Genomic DNA, 14778 nt, shown 5'->3' on the forward strand with positions numbered 1-14778 from the left:
GTGTGTGTTGTTTTTGTTTTAATTTGGGGGCAAGGGAGATTTAGTTTTTTGTGAATAGGAATGTTTTTATTTTAAACATGGAAATAACAAAGAAGTTAACTTTTTTTTTTATTATTTAACTAAAGAACCAAACTTTTCGGCACAGCTATGCAGCTTGTGGACCAGATGAGGAAGTCCTCTTCACCCTTTTGTTGCTTGTCAAATTAACACATTATCCGTCTCACACAAATAATTTCTGTTAGGATGGGCTGACTTTTGTGTGTGAATTTTAAATCTGTGTTCTGTTTTGTTTCCATTGTGTTGGGGGGGAGGGGTTTCTCATTTATCTGGGGGACAAAGGGATGTGCTAGGACCCCCATCCCTTTGGTGAGCGTGGACAAGAAATACTTATATCCTACAAGGAGCCTGGAGAACTACTTTTTTGTTGTTGTTTTAATCTAGCTGCCAGCTGCTCTGTTTCCCCATATTAGCTTTTTCAGGAGGGAACCGCTTAGACTAAATCTAAGTCTACATTTATAATATGTTCTGATGGTGAACAAAGGGTTTCGTTCCAAAAAGTAGAAAAGAACTTTCCTTGAAGCCTAGGTTTTAGAAGCCTGTGTGTGTGCGTATGTGTGTGAGTATGTGTGAATGTGTGTGTGTATGAGTCCTTTGGTTTTCATGTTTTGTTTTGTTTTGTTTTGTTTTTTTTTAACTTGGAGGGTTGGGGGAGGGGGAGGGAAGGAAGGGAAGGGAATTGCAGAGATGACAGTGTCCCACACAGCTTCAAATAAAATCCATGGAAAGGTAGTGCATTTGTGGAATAAGTGCTTACTTGAAAAGCATGTTCTTCTTTTATTTTCTTGCTGTTATGAATTTTTATTCATAGGGCACTTGTTTTAATTTAATTTTTTTTTTTAGGGAGGGGGGCCATCACGTGGAAACCAGAAAATGGGGAAAGTGTGAACTATCTAAACAAAGATCCATTTTGTGTCCATCTTTGTTTTCAATTGGCCTCTTTTCAAATGTATTAAACAGTTCCATACCTGGATTGGGTGTTTGTAATGGTTACCCAAAAACAAACAAAAAAGAAAAAGAAAAAAAAAGAAAATAATTGTGACATGCTTTTATCACTACTTTATTTTTCAAATAACATGTAAATATTGTAATCCATTGGATTTTGTTTTGCTAACCTGTTAATAAAAATATGGGACCATTATCCTTTTAACAAGGCTAGAATGTCATTTTTTTTTCCTTTTTTCAAACATATACCTGATATTTTGTGGCCGCACATTTTGGATGCATTATTATAATTCTGTTGACTGTAATGCCATAGAATTTACAACATCTTTTTTGGTTTAATTTATACAGAGGACATTTTTTTTTCAGAGCTTGAGAGAAGAAAATAAATAGCAAAATGATAACCTTTTGACTCCAGCGACAAGTGTTTCCCAAAACTTGATAAAAGATAGGGAAATCCTGAGTTCTTGAAGCCAAGGGTTTAAAAAACAAAAAACACACAAGTAGGTTATTCAAGTTGTTTGCAACATACATTTTGTAATGAAATGTGAGAAATTAATAAAGAATTTTTTTCACATGTGTCTATGTGCATCTGTTGTTGATCATTTACAGATAAGACTACAGATAAGAAATGTAGAAATAATACAGCTTTGCTTTTCAATAGCATGTACATGAGAGGTAGTTGAAGTCATTCATTTTGCACAGGTATGGAAAGTAAAGGAAAAAGTAAGATGAACTGTAAGCCGGGATTTTAAAATGTTAATATTTTTGCATCCAGTATTTATCACCAATTGGAATTTTCAGAGGGAATACTTTCAGTGGTGTAAGGAGCTTCAGAAGGAGAAATGCTAGTAATAAAATGTCATCTGGGGCCCCTGGATCCATGAATAGTTATTTTAAACTCACTACAATTCACAACCATTGCCACAAACTACCTTACTGTACCTCCTACTCCAGTAATTATCATCATTAACTTATTCGAGCTACCCTGTTATAAATAAATTAATCATCATGAAACCTAGAAGAAGAGCAAATTAAAATCAGCAGCACTGATTGTGAACTCACAATCGGCTGATTCAGAATGTCTGCTTTTGCCAGTGTTAGAAGAATGACTCCTGGATCATTTGTCCCAAACTCATTCTGAAAGTTTGGTTTTCACCACCTTCCTGGTCTTTATCCCCCTCATAAAGAAAAAGAGAACATATGCATGTAAAATGCAATTAGGTAAAATAGAGAAAGCAAGATCCAAAAGGAAAATGAGACTGAATAGCAAAATAACAGCAGTAGAAAGTTGGCAAAAATGCAATCCACAAGGCTGTACAGATGCCGCAAATTTGGTGCTGAGCTTCCTGGTAAGCAAGGCAAAAACATCAAGAATCACATTCTTAGTAATGTTTTATTTAACTAAAGAAATAACTCAACCTTTTCTAGAACTGCAGGTTGAAAAGTTTATGTGTATTATCCTAAAGAGATGGTGATGGAATGAATTTATTCATTGCAAAGCAATTATTCTCTCATGGCCTCCCTTAAATATTTCATGGACAGTGTGTTTATTGAGTTTATGTCGAATTCAGACTCCTACTTTGTCTTATGGACAGGAAGGGGAACTTACTGATACAATAATTATGGTGGGGGCACAGCAAAAGCTTCTCCTTAGCATAGTAGAGGTGAATTCTTGCACAAATTTCCATGACAGTTGATGGCAGGATATACCTTTTGATCTGGTGACTCAGGAATCCAAAGCCCTCCATATGATGCTGCTGCTATCTCAACCATGAAGTAGCAAACATTTCCCGTCTCACTTTATGGTCTAGACCTGGTCACACAGCCCTGCCTATCCACCAGCGGCTGGGAAGTATGGTCTGTGTACCCATGTGCCCAGGAAGGGCCCAGGAACTGGCAACCTTACCACATTAGGAACTTAGAGAATTGTTCCTTTGGAAATGGTAGAAGGTAGAGAAATCTTTTGTTCTTTGCAAATCGCAGAATGCTGGTCCCATCGTCCATGCTCTTAACCAGTATTCTCAAGCAAATATTTGGTGCTAAGCCCTAATGGCAGGCAAGACAGACGTGGCTCCTGTATGCTGACAACTCGTGCATGAATAGTGAGGACAGATACCACAGGGAAGAGATGACTAGCATGAAGAATTGGGGCTGCCAGTCCACACTCGTGAGGCTTCTACCTACCTCTCTCACTTGTGATACACTGGTAGCCCTGGTGACCTTGATTATGAACGTTTTCCTGTCTGTCTGAAAGGACCCATTTGAATTGGGGAGATACAGGAGAAATTGCTTCCCTGAACACAGTCTTTAGACCTAAGCTTAACAAAAATCACCAAAGGATGTGTTCATCTTGTAGCTTTTTATATTTCAGGTCAAGGTGTGATAGAACAGCACCTGATCATACAGACCACGAGAAACTCGGAGGTATGATGCGTCTCGTTCCTTGAAAATGGCAGTTCTCTTCCCCAGACCCCATCCTGTCCATGGTGTTCCCTCTGCCTCAGTGTTGAACCCCTTTACTGGAGAGTGCCTGCCCTTTAAGACTCAGCATAAATGTCACTTCTGATGGGAAGCCTTCCCCACTTCCTCCCTGTCACAGGATCCAGATGGTCAATGCCCTTACTTATCCCCCGTCTTCATAAATGTCTATGGAAGACGTTCCTCTGCCCCACCCCTACTCCGATTCCGACTTTAAGTAGCAGAGACACATTGCTGTCAGATGCAGCTAGCCTTTTTAAATTCAAATATATTCCTGTTGATACCAAGTGTTAGTGCTCGTCTGATTTGGCATCAGTGTTACATTTTCTTTTGGAGCTCGAGATTGCTTTTTTAAATATCTAAGTAAAAATATGCAGCTTGGTAGATGAAAAATGTCTTTGTCTGAAACTCCAGGCTTTCTCTCTGAGAAAACGTCAGGAACTGAACACCAGCTTCCCCCTCACAGGGTCTTTTTTCCCCACCCTCCTCCTCTCTGGCCTGGAGGTGAATAGGAACTGGATGGGGAGGTCCACAGGTCTGAAGATTCTATAACAGGGGTGACCTCCCCAGAGGGGGGAGCAGAAACCAGAAGGGGTGGTGGTGAGGGAGGGGATGATGTGTGACTGACAAGCTGGGAGATGAGTGGATCAGGAGGGTACTGGCGGAAGCACGCAGGCAAGGGTGTGGATGGGAGCTAGAGAGGCAGAGTTAAAGGAAGACTTTTTTTTTTTTTTTTTTTTCAGAATACAAGTGGTTTGGACATGTTTATTACAGTGGAGGGAAACGCATTGGCAGCTGCAGGCTAATGACATGCAAGTTCCTATTGGGATCCAGGGCGCAGTGGAACAACTGGCGTTGCAGATGAAGAGGGGCCTTTATTCTCCTGAGAGGGAGAATTAGGTTACGAGGGAGGGAGAGTGTCCTGCTTTTTGTAGGTGTGAGCTTGGGGGTGTGGGGGAACTGGAACCAGCTACTGAAGCTTGTCTTTGAGGTGGGGTCTGAAGTGAAGGGTAGGAATGAGATGGCAGGCAAGTTAAGATTTGGAGCTGCTGCTTAAGGCCATGTGGGGGGCCTGGGTGAAGAGGACAGGGAGACAGCACAAAAGTGAAGGCCAGGAGCTCTTACGATGTTCTCCACAGGACAAGAAAACTTTGCTCAGAGGGGCCAGGCTAATAGATCTTTGATAGGGACTTTCCTCCTAATACTGCCCCCGACACACATACCCCATCAGCATCACTTCATGAAGAAAGGAAATGGAGACAGAGAGAGAGACTGAGAGAGAGAGAGAGAGAGAAAAGCAGCTCTTGGAATCAGAAGGGACACTTCCTTTCTCCGCCTACTTAATTATCTGGCTTTTTGAATTAGGGGTGGAAAGCAAACTCCTCTTGTTTCTATTCACAATTTCTCTCTTGAGTTTGCTCCCATTAATGAAACAGCTTAGTTTGGTTTAGCTCACTGCACGCATGACTTCCAAAACCCACATCACAATGCAGGAGGAATGCAGCCTCTAGCTACGCTACAGCAGCTTAACCACATTGTTTAGAGAGGAGCAGGGGCAGCACCAGCGCCTCTGAAATCCATTTAAGATGTGTGAAAACACGAGATTGAAATTCTGACCTTTCCCTGAAGCTGAAAGAACCTTCTCCAGGAGGCTGTTGGGAAGACTACAGCTACAGGCTTGGACCCATCCACGGCTCCCCAGAACCCTGGCTCCCAGTGGCCTCTCCGGCTGGGGGGGGCCTTGCTGCTGTGTGTCCTTCTGTCCCTCACTGGGCATTTGGTAAGCAGAGAGACTGCTTAAGGAGCGATCATCAAGGTGGAAGCGTATTGTGGGGGTGGGGAGTATCAAAGGATACGTGGAGCAAGAGGAAGACCTTTTATAAACCCTGCGCGGCTGGGGCTGTGGCACCCGCTGCCTTTTCAGATTTGAGTCAAGGGAGACTCTTTCCAGAAGGACTTTCTGATACTAAACTAGGTGCTGAAATCCTTGGGGCACTGTGAGGCAGGAGGTAGGGCATGGAACCTGAGTTGGATGAACCTGCCTGAGTCCCCGCTCTCTGCTGTGACTGCAGGGAATGGATAAACAGCACAGCTAGCTAAGAATGGAGTCTGCCTCGGCTCACATCCCAGCTCCTGCACCTCTGTATGGCCTTGAATAATGAAGACCTCTTTGCACCTCAGTTTCCCCTTCTCTGTAACTGGGGATAAAAGAACCCCTTCATATACATGCTGTGAGAATTAAATATGTAAATACGTGAGGCATTTAGCACAGCACCTCGCCCCTCCTCCATGCCCAGCTGTCAGAAACCATCCTCATCACCCTCAACATTGTGGTTAACTCTTCATTGACTTGGGATCTCTGCTTCCGCTTCTACAAAGAAGAAACAATGAGGTCTTTCTCTTAAGGTGGCTTAAGGTGAAAAATAGTTTAGGACAAATGGGTTGTGTTTGGCATTGATATGCAGCCACTAAATCTACATGATTTCTTTCTTGCTGGGACCTACAAAAATGTAAAGGGCTTGACTTCTTCAGAAAAAAATGTGTAACAATGGAAAACATTGCGTTCCCACTATGGATTCTGGGGTCAAACAGAGCTGGGTCAGAGTCCCAAGTTCTCTTCTTATTCTCTTCGAAACCTAAGGCTATGGAGCCTTTCTCTGCCTCGGTTTCTTTGTAAAATAGAGTATCTAATGTGAAAATCAATAACATTAGGCAGAATCTCGGCCACAGATGGCAGGGAGGAGGGCAGGGCCACCCACTGCATTCCTGCACCTTTGAACATAGCTGGTCCATCACATGGTGCCCTCATGTGAAGGGTCTGTGGCCGGAGTGACCAAGTGGTGGGGCAGGAGGGAATCTGTGCCAGTTTCTGGAAGGCAGCGTGGCCCAGGGGGCTCTCACAAGTTTACCAGAGGCTCAACTGGCTCAAACTCACATTCGAGTAGGTGCCATTCTCTTTGAGGAATCCTTGTATTTTAGTGTCGTTCTCTTCGTATCTTCCAGAAACAAAAGAATTATCTGCCAGAAGCTCCTCTGCTTGTATTCAGAGGGCACTTTGAAAGTTCTGGTCACCCTGGCTGCTACCCCCTCTGACTTGCCACTGAGGAGAAAGAGGCTTCTCCAGAACCACATGATAAATGACCACACATTTTTGGAAACAGCATGAGGAGGTGACAGGTTTCCATGATTGATCCCAAATGAGTTATTCAGTCTGGCAACTGACAACCCTATAATCACTGCTCTGGTTTAAACATAAGCACTGCAGGACTCTGGCTGATGAACCTGGAGAAGATGCTGGAAGGTCCTAACTGGTTTTGTAACAGGGTGATGCTGCGGTGCCTCTCTCCCTGCCCTGTAACAATTTCTCCATCTCTCTTTGAGATCCCTTGAAACAAAGGTTCCCAATCACTAAAGACTTCAAAATAACCACAATACCTTGAGGATGGCGGTTAATACCATGTGAGCACAGACCCTGGGAGAGGTGCTATCCAAAACACTTTACATATATTATCTGATTCACATCATATATTATATATTATTATTATATATTATTATATATTATTCACATCATATATTATGTGAATATATATATTCACATACATATATTACCTCATTCACATCATGTATGTGATAGAATAAGGCCTTCTGTCTCCCCAGGATTCATTGACCGAAGACACCCTCAGCTGCCGGGCTCTAAGTCTTCAGAGACTATAGTATATGAGTTAAAAATCAGACTTTTTTACGCGCTGCCGCCATTAGCCTCTATAGCTAGCACCTGTGGTCTTACAGCCTCCCGTGATTGTGGACACCCGGGCGCAGAGAACATGGGCGTGCGCGGGGCCTCCCCTGGTGGCGCAGCGGTTGAGCTCTGGGCTGCGAGGCTGCCCGCAGCCTCTGCAGCGCTGGTTCGTTCCCCGGCTGCCGGGCGAGGGGCCCACAAAAAAAAAAAAAAAAGGGTATTGTAAGGGGCAGGACCAGGACACAGTGCATGTTTTCCGATCCCATGCAGACCGGGTAAAGGAGGAGTCAGAGTCCTCAGTGGTTTTTTGCAGGTCTTTTATTGGGGTTCAGCGGGTATGTGGCAGTCAGTGGTGCTGGGGGGCTGGAAGGCTGGCAGTCCTCCCAGCCCCCAGCAAATCTTCACTCTATCTGGACTCTCTGGCGTTCTCTGCTTCTGCTTCGGGCTTCTCTTTCGGCTTCTGCTGCTGCTTCTACTGCTCCTGGCGTCCCCATGACGCCGCCCTTAAAAGCCCAGTCTCAGCCCAGGTGAATCCCATCTACCTATGCCCACACCCTATTCCAGGTGCCCGCCATCAGGCATGCATTCAGGACAAGGATCCATCATCTATCCTGATGGCGGAAGGGCAGAAAAGCCTGACATTTTCTTTACCCTACAGGTATTAGTGTGTGTGTGTGTGTGTGTGTGTGTAAGTGGGGGCACCTGTGCCTAGAGGCGATGGGATAAACGTAGCGCTGGCAGCAGGCGAGAGCCCCACTCTATAGGGAGAACAGGAGCCAGCAGCAGAGAGAGCTAGAGAAGAGCCAAGAGATTTGTGGGGGGCTGGGTTGTTTACTGCAGGATCCCGATATATGTGATGTCAGGGCAATAGTGTCAGGGCAGGCAGGTTCGTGGTTGATTCCAGCAAGTGGAAAAGAGAATCTTGGATCCCTCGGTAGACTTGACGGGCCTTTAATGCCGAAGCAGGGGACCAGATCCAAGCAGAGTGGAAGGTAGGGGGGTGTTGGGGGCGGGGCAGAGGGGCAGCAACCAAGCCTCCCAGCGCTGGGCATCTCTGCAGTCTCTCTCTAATTTCTCTCCCCTCTCTCCTTCCGATCTCTCAGTCTCCCTCTTGGCCGGGGTGTCCCTACTTAGAGGTACGGGCGCCCCGTGCTCAAGTTTCCAAATGCTTTTTGCAATAACATGTTAAAACAAGTGGGCAATGAAACCTAGGAGGAAAACAAGGTTGCAGGGGGTGGCATCCATAGAGGCTGGCGGTGGGAGGCGGGGGAAAATAGCCTGACTTAGCCCATTTCCTTACACATGAGTATTTGAGGGTCAAATATTTTCAATTCTATAGCCTATGGGAGGGAACTTTTTGAAATTTAAATCTGAGCCTGTCTGTCAGCTGAAAGTATATCTTCCTCCAATAAATGTCTTCTCATCCTTCAGGCCTGGGTTGACTTGCTACAACCCTCCCTGCCCCCCGCCCCCAACTACTTTCTAGTTGCCAAGGTTAGCTGAGAGTGCCCTCTCGGGAGCTTCCGTAGCCATCAAAATCGCAAGAGCATGCTCAGAACTGAGTGTTTTTGCTCATTTGGGAGCGTTTCTCCTCCATCGTGAGTGAAGACTGTCTCAGTGACCATTGCAACCCCAGTTCCTGCCCCCTACCTGCAGCAGGGGAGAGGGATTCATCTAGTGTGCTTTGTGTTATGTGCAGGTGACTGGTATAACTCCAGAGGTCCAGATGTAGGGTGGGAAGCAGGCACGAGGACCAGCGGCTCAGTGATGCCGTCAAGGGTTTCGTCCAGAGCCTTTGCTTTGCCACCAGCAATGGCAGCTTCATCCCAAAACTGGCTCCCCTCCCGGTCACAGTGCGGCCCTCACCTCAGTGCTACAGACTTTATTAGAAGGGAAGAGAGAGAAGCCACTTCTCCAGGGGACGGTCAATAGAACCTTCCTTGTAATCTGCGTCCGCTTAGGTTGACGCACACAAACAGCCCTGGATCATCACCATCTGCTGGTCTTGATTTAATGTGATTTCCATCTGGGGAAATGAGATGGAATGAGGGGAATGAGAGGAATGAGATGGGGAAAATTTGAGTTTAACTGGGAAGGAGAAGGGGAATTAAATGATGGCTGGGCAACCAGCATCTGTGTAGGTGCTGGTAAATGACGTGATGAAACCGAGAGCATGGTCTGTGTTTCTAGGAGTTGTTCCAACAGGAAAGTCCCCCAACAAAGTACTATATCCACTCTTGAGGTTCTAGAGGTGGTTTTCTCAGCACTGGACTGTCCTCTGCTTCAGGAAACTGATCTAGGCACCATGGGGTCATTTCTAATTGGGTGTCTCAACTGTTGCGAGTCCTCTTGCTCAGAAAGGATAACAGTAAACTTCTCTAGCCAGGTGAAAGCATGTCGAAAATCTTGCAAGTTGTCTCTATACCTCCATCTAGGCCATTTCCTTGACTCTAACAGATGCTTAGATAACCTGTTGCTCTTGTCTTGTTTAGGACTCAACCTCTACAGCACTCATTAGTTTCCAAGAATCAGAGTCTCTCCTTGGAGACAGTTAAAGAATTACAACCTTTCTTCTTAAGCCTGTACCTTATAATCTACCCAACCTGCTTCTCAGGGAAGTGGGGAGAGCCGATGCTAGGTTTTGGGGGTCTTATGGGTTTCTCTTAAAACTCAATCTCTGCTATCGACTGGGGATGGGACTGGGGGAAAATCACTAACCCTCTGAGTCATTTCCCTTTCACTGTCTGCAAGAGTGTTCATAAATGAGGCATTGCCTCCCCTAACTCAAACAGTGGGCTTCTGAAAACTGCAGGAGTGGGAGAACTTGAGTTTGGGAGAATTTAGACCTTATAGAAATTCGGGGTGGGGGGAAGTTAGAAGGGGCCAGCAACAGCAGCAAAGCTATCAAGGTCTCATCAATGCATTTAAAATTTTTCCTCAAATAATCAAAAAAGATGTAAAATGGCGGTGACATTTAACACATATTAAAACACTAATAACAAGTGCTACTAATTTTCTATTATCCCAAGCTTATAAGAATATTTCAAGGTCTCCCTCCACTTAAGTTTTCAGGAAAATGCTAAAAATTCAGATTGTAGGTAAGAGGCACGCTATAAGGAGTTCTATTGGTTTGTTCGTTCTCACATCCAAGTCCACAGATTCATTGTCTTTCTGATGGTTTGTTTGGGTGTTTTTCTCCTGCTCCCCAGAGATCCAGGCTGAAGGTGCCTCAAAGAACAAATCCGTGCACCATCTGTTCACACAAGGCCTGTTTCTCCCCGGGGCCCCCACTTTCCCAGTTGCCCGGGGAGAAGCCAGGGCAATGCCCCAAATCCTCACTCAGCTAATGCTTCACCTTCAATAGTGCCGAGGACCAGTTGTCCCCAGCAGAGCCCCCTGAATCCATGAGCCTCACTCCAGGTGCTGTAGCTTAGCTTTCGTTTACTTATCACGACCACTGCAACCACTTCCCCTCTGGTTTTCACCAGGCGACCCCAGGCAGCCAGAATGGGGCTAAATCTGATTCTGTCGCTTCCTTTCTTAAAACCTCTAGCTCCATTTTCCGTGACTTCAGTCGCAAAGATGACCCCAAGTCCCCCTCCCCCAGATGTTCCTCACAGTCTGTGGAATAATTCTCTCCTGTTGCTCCAATTCCCTGGAACATTTTCCCTCCAGCCCCAACCTCGCTAACTCTTCTCTGTCCCTAAATATTCAGCTCAGGTTTAACCACTCAGTTAAACTTTTTTTTTTTTTTTAAATCCCGTAAAGTAAGGGTACTAATGGTACCTAGCTTGCAAGTGTTTGGAAGGAATAGATGAGTTAATCCATGCAGATTGTGAAAAGCTGTGCCTAGCACTTTGATAAAAGTTAACTATTATAATCCTCTCCACAGGGCCTTGCCCCTGAACCATACTCCCCGGGTTATATGCTTCCATATTGCCCCACACTGCCCTCATCACAGCCCTTAACAACTGGAACTCAGGTCATCACTGGCCTTTACCTCCCTTGAGAACCTACACCCCATTGTATTTATTTTTGTCTCTGCTCAGAACAGGGCCAGGGTCACTGAGGAGACCTAGTAAATATTAGTTAAATGAATAAACATTCAGCAAGAATCCCTTTTACCGTTGCCTGAAAGTTATTCCAAATAGCTTACAGCAGGAACCTCCTGAGATGTCTGATTTGCGCCCCATTTCTCACTAACCAGAGACAACCCTGTCGACTCCTCGAGTTAGCGGCATGACAGGCAGAGTTACTCGCTTCTTCACTTAAAAAAGGAAAAAAAAACATGAAGAGGAAAATGACTTAGTCATCACTGTCAACCTTGGCAAATAAACATTGCTATTACCTACTCCAGAGCTGGAGGAGCAACACATAATTAGGCACAGTTTCAATCAGCAGCAAGATGTGAGTTCAGTGAGCGCCTGAGTGGCTCATTTGCGCTGCAGGAGAGGTGGGATGTTGATTTTCATGCAAACACTGTCTCTCAGACTCCCAATTAAATAAGCACCTTAATATTTTTCAGGCCCTACATAGGTGAAACACTTTTTCTGAGAAAGGAGCAGGGAAGGGGTGAAGATGTTTGAGGGACGGCAGCAGATTTATGATGAACTTTGCTTGTTTTCCGATTATAAAAGTAATATATTTTCCTTGTGAGCACCTTGTAAAATATAGAAGACAATAAAAAGAAAAGAAATCTATAATAATCTTATCAAACACTTGGATCTGTCATCCATTTGATTCACTCTATTCTGTAACTCAGTAAATGATCTCATTCAGTCCTGTGGCTTTAAAGGCTGACTTTATGTTCATAATTCTCAAATTAATATCTCCAACCCTCTCCTCTTCACCAAACTCCAGACTAGATGTCAGAGACAGAGCCTTGTGGATTTTGAAATATTCAATAGGACCACAAAAAAACTCTTGATTTTTTTTTTTTAGCCTTTCCCAGCAAAACTGTTACCTTCTCAAATCTTCCTCGTATTAGTCAATACCACTGCTATTCACCAAAAAACTAGAAGTTATACCCTAAAATGTCACATGCATTTAGTCCATCTTTTTACATTCCAGCTTTTCTTTTCTTTTCTTTTTTTTTAATAGAGGCATGCTTTATTTATTTGTTTTGCTGGTTTGTTGTTTTGGTTTTTTTGTTTATACAAGCACTGGGTACAGTCAGAAGCGCGGGAGGGCGAGAGAATTCACCAGAGCCAGAGCGGGGAGCAGAGCAGGCAGAAGGACTGAAGTACACTGCTGAGGGGAGCAGCGGGCGGCAGGAGAGGTCTGTGCGCCATGTGGGACCCTCCTCTGGTGGCCGGGGAGCAGCCGGGGATCGAACCGGCGCCACAGAGGCCGCGGGCAGCTTCGCAACCCAGCGCTCAACCGCTGCGCCACCGGGGAGGCCCTACATTCCAGCTTTTTACCTCCAGAAATCTTCCCAGCCTCCCGCAGTTCTTCCATCTCTACTGCTGCCTCGCAAGAAGCCAATCTATTAACTCAGCAAGTTCTAAGATCAATCCCCTAACCTATGTCTTTTTCTAGCCTTTGTATGGCAATTAGAATGCTATCTGGTTATTTTCTTAAGCCTGATAACTAAAAGTGGGATTTCAAAAACATTAATAATTTAAGGCCTTGATGATAGATGTGTGTGTGTTTGTGTGTGCATGTGTGTGTGTGTGTGTATATATATATATATATATATATATATATATATATATACACAGATTTGTGGAAATCATTTCCCAGTATCAATTGCACCCAGCAGGGTCTGAGGGTCTGGATTTGAAGATAGCGCCCACTGTTGCACTATGCTCATGGCCCAGAGCAAGCCTGGATCTTCTGAATGGTTTACATTTCTATCTGTACTATGACTGAAGTGATTACTTCTTTGATCACTTCATAATATAGCAGTATGAATTTTCAACTTAGGGCAGAAGTGAATAAAAACATAACTCATAAAATATTTTTTCTCATAATTGAACTAAGTATCTATCTGGAACCCCCATGTTGCTGATGGCAGAAAACACAATCTATTTAATTCTAGATAAACTCAACACTTAAGGATTTTCCTTTCTCACCTCAAGTTAAACTCAGTTAGGATGTTTTCTACCCTTTTCTTTGGGTCTTGACCTGGGATTTACCTGCTTGTTGAAGCTATGGGTTTAGGGGGTTGCTTTATGGAATCCTAGCCCCAGACAGAAAAAGGAGGGAGGGATCTACTTTAGAGCTGTCATCTGTCCTTGCTGAATCTACTTCAATTTTTGTGGGTTTTGGTTAATCCAAAAACTTGGATTTTATCAGCTGAGATGTGATCTGTGCTACCGTTAACTCCAGGTATTAATTGGTCCAAACAGTCTATCTGTCAACCATTAATGCACTTCCTGGGGTCCCAGGAAACTTACAGACACTCTCCCATGGCAGTCTGGGGTCTGGCAAGATTTCCAGAGCTCTTTTAAGCTCTCATTGAACCCTACCATTTCATCTCCAGCCCACCATTCAGCTTCTTGGGCTCACACTTGGGAAGTTCTACACAGGCCCTTTTTGCTGGTTTTCTAAACCTGCCCAAATGTTCTAACATCTCCTGGCCTGGGATTAAGCTCAGAGAGCAGAGGATTAGTATGGCACTGTTGAAGATTGCTGCTGGCCAGACCCCCTTTTTATGGAAGTACTTGCTGCACAGCTGCAGGGCTGAGAGCACAGGCAGATGGTCTCCAGCTGTCAGTTCCTCCCAGATGCAGAAAGCCACCTCTCCTCAGATCATGCCCTTCCCAGAGTAACATCTGTCTGATGACTGAAGAAGGTGGAGGTATAAAGGCCCAGTCTTTCCACCCAACATAGAACAAATGTGGTGGGAAAGATTTGCTCCAGAATTCCCTGCTCTCTAAGGTTTTCTCAGGCTTGCATCTCAGTTCAACTTCTCCCTCTGCCCACTTCTTTCTTTCTCTTCCTTTCTTAGGTGTTCATTTCTAACCATCGTTCTGCACACAGAGCTTCTCTCAGAGTCTACTTGCACAGAACGCAGCCAGTAACATTTGTGAAGCAGAGTCACATTCAGGGTCCTGTCTCGAGAATATTTATTGCAGCTCTTTTGCTTCCCCTAAGATGCCCTCCCCTTCCGTGCAGCCCCTGTAACTTGTATAGATGCTCGGAAGTAGACCATTCACTTTAAAAAATTGTATTTTTTATATCGTTCCTTATATTTATGTATTTCTATATGTATAGGTCTATCTTTTTTATATAGCACCACACAATCACCCTAAATCTATTGTATATAGCATAGCATATGGCTTTTGGCACCAGAAAAGCCAAGCTTTTGAAACTCAAAAAACCTTTTCTATCAACCTGCTTTCTTTGCCAGGACTTTGAAAAGGCTCTTTTGAAACTCAAGATTGAGAATTGATGCCTTTGTTCTCTTTTGTTTGGCTGTGGCCTCCCTTCCTTGAGGCAATGAGCTTAGACTGCCCCAGCCACTGCCTGAAATGATACAGGTTCCCATAGGCCATGAGAAATGTGGAGGAATGTGTGTGCAGAACTTGGAAAATACTTGGGTTAACTCTAAACCT

The sequence above is a fragment of the Talpa europaea genome (assembly GCF_964194135.1).
Source record: "Talpa europaea genome assembly, chromosome: 7".
Lineage (NCBI taxonomy): Eukaryota > Metazoa > Chordata > Mammalia > Eulipotyphla > Talpidae > Talpa > Talpa europaea.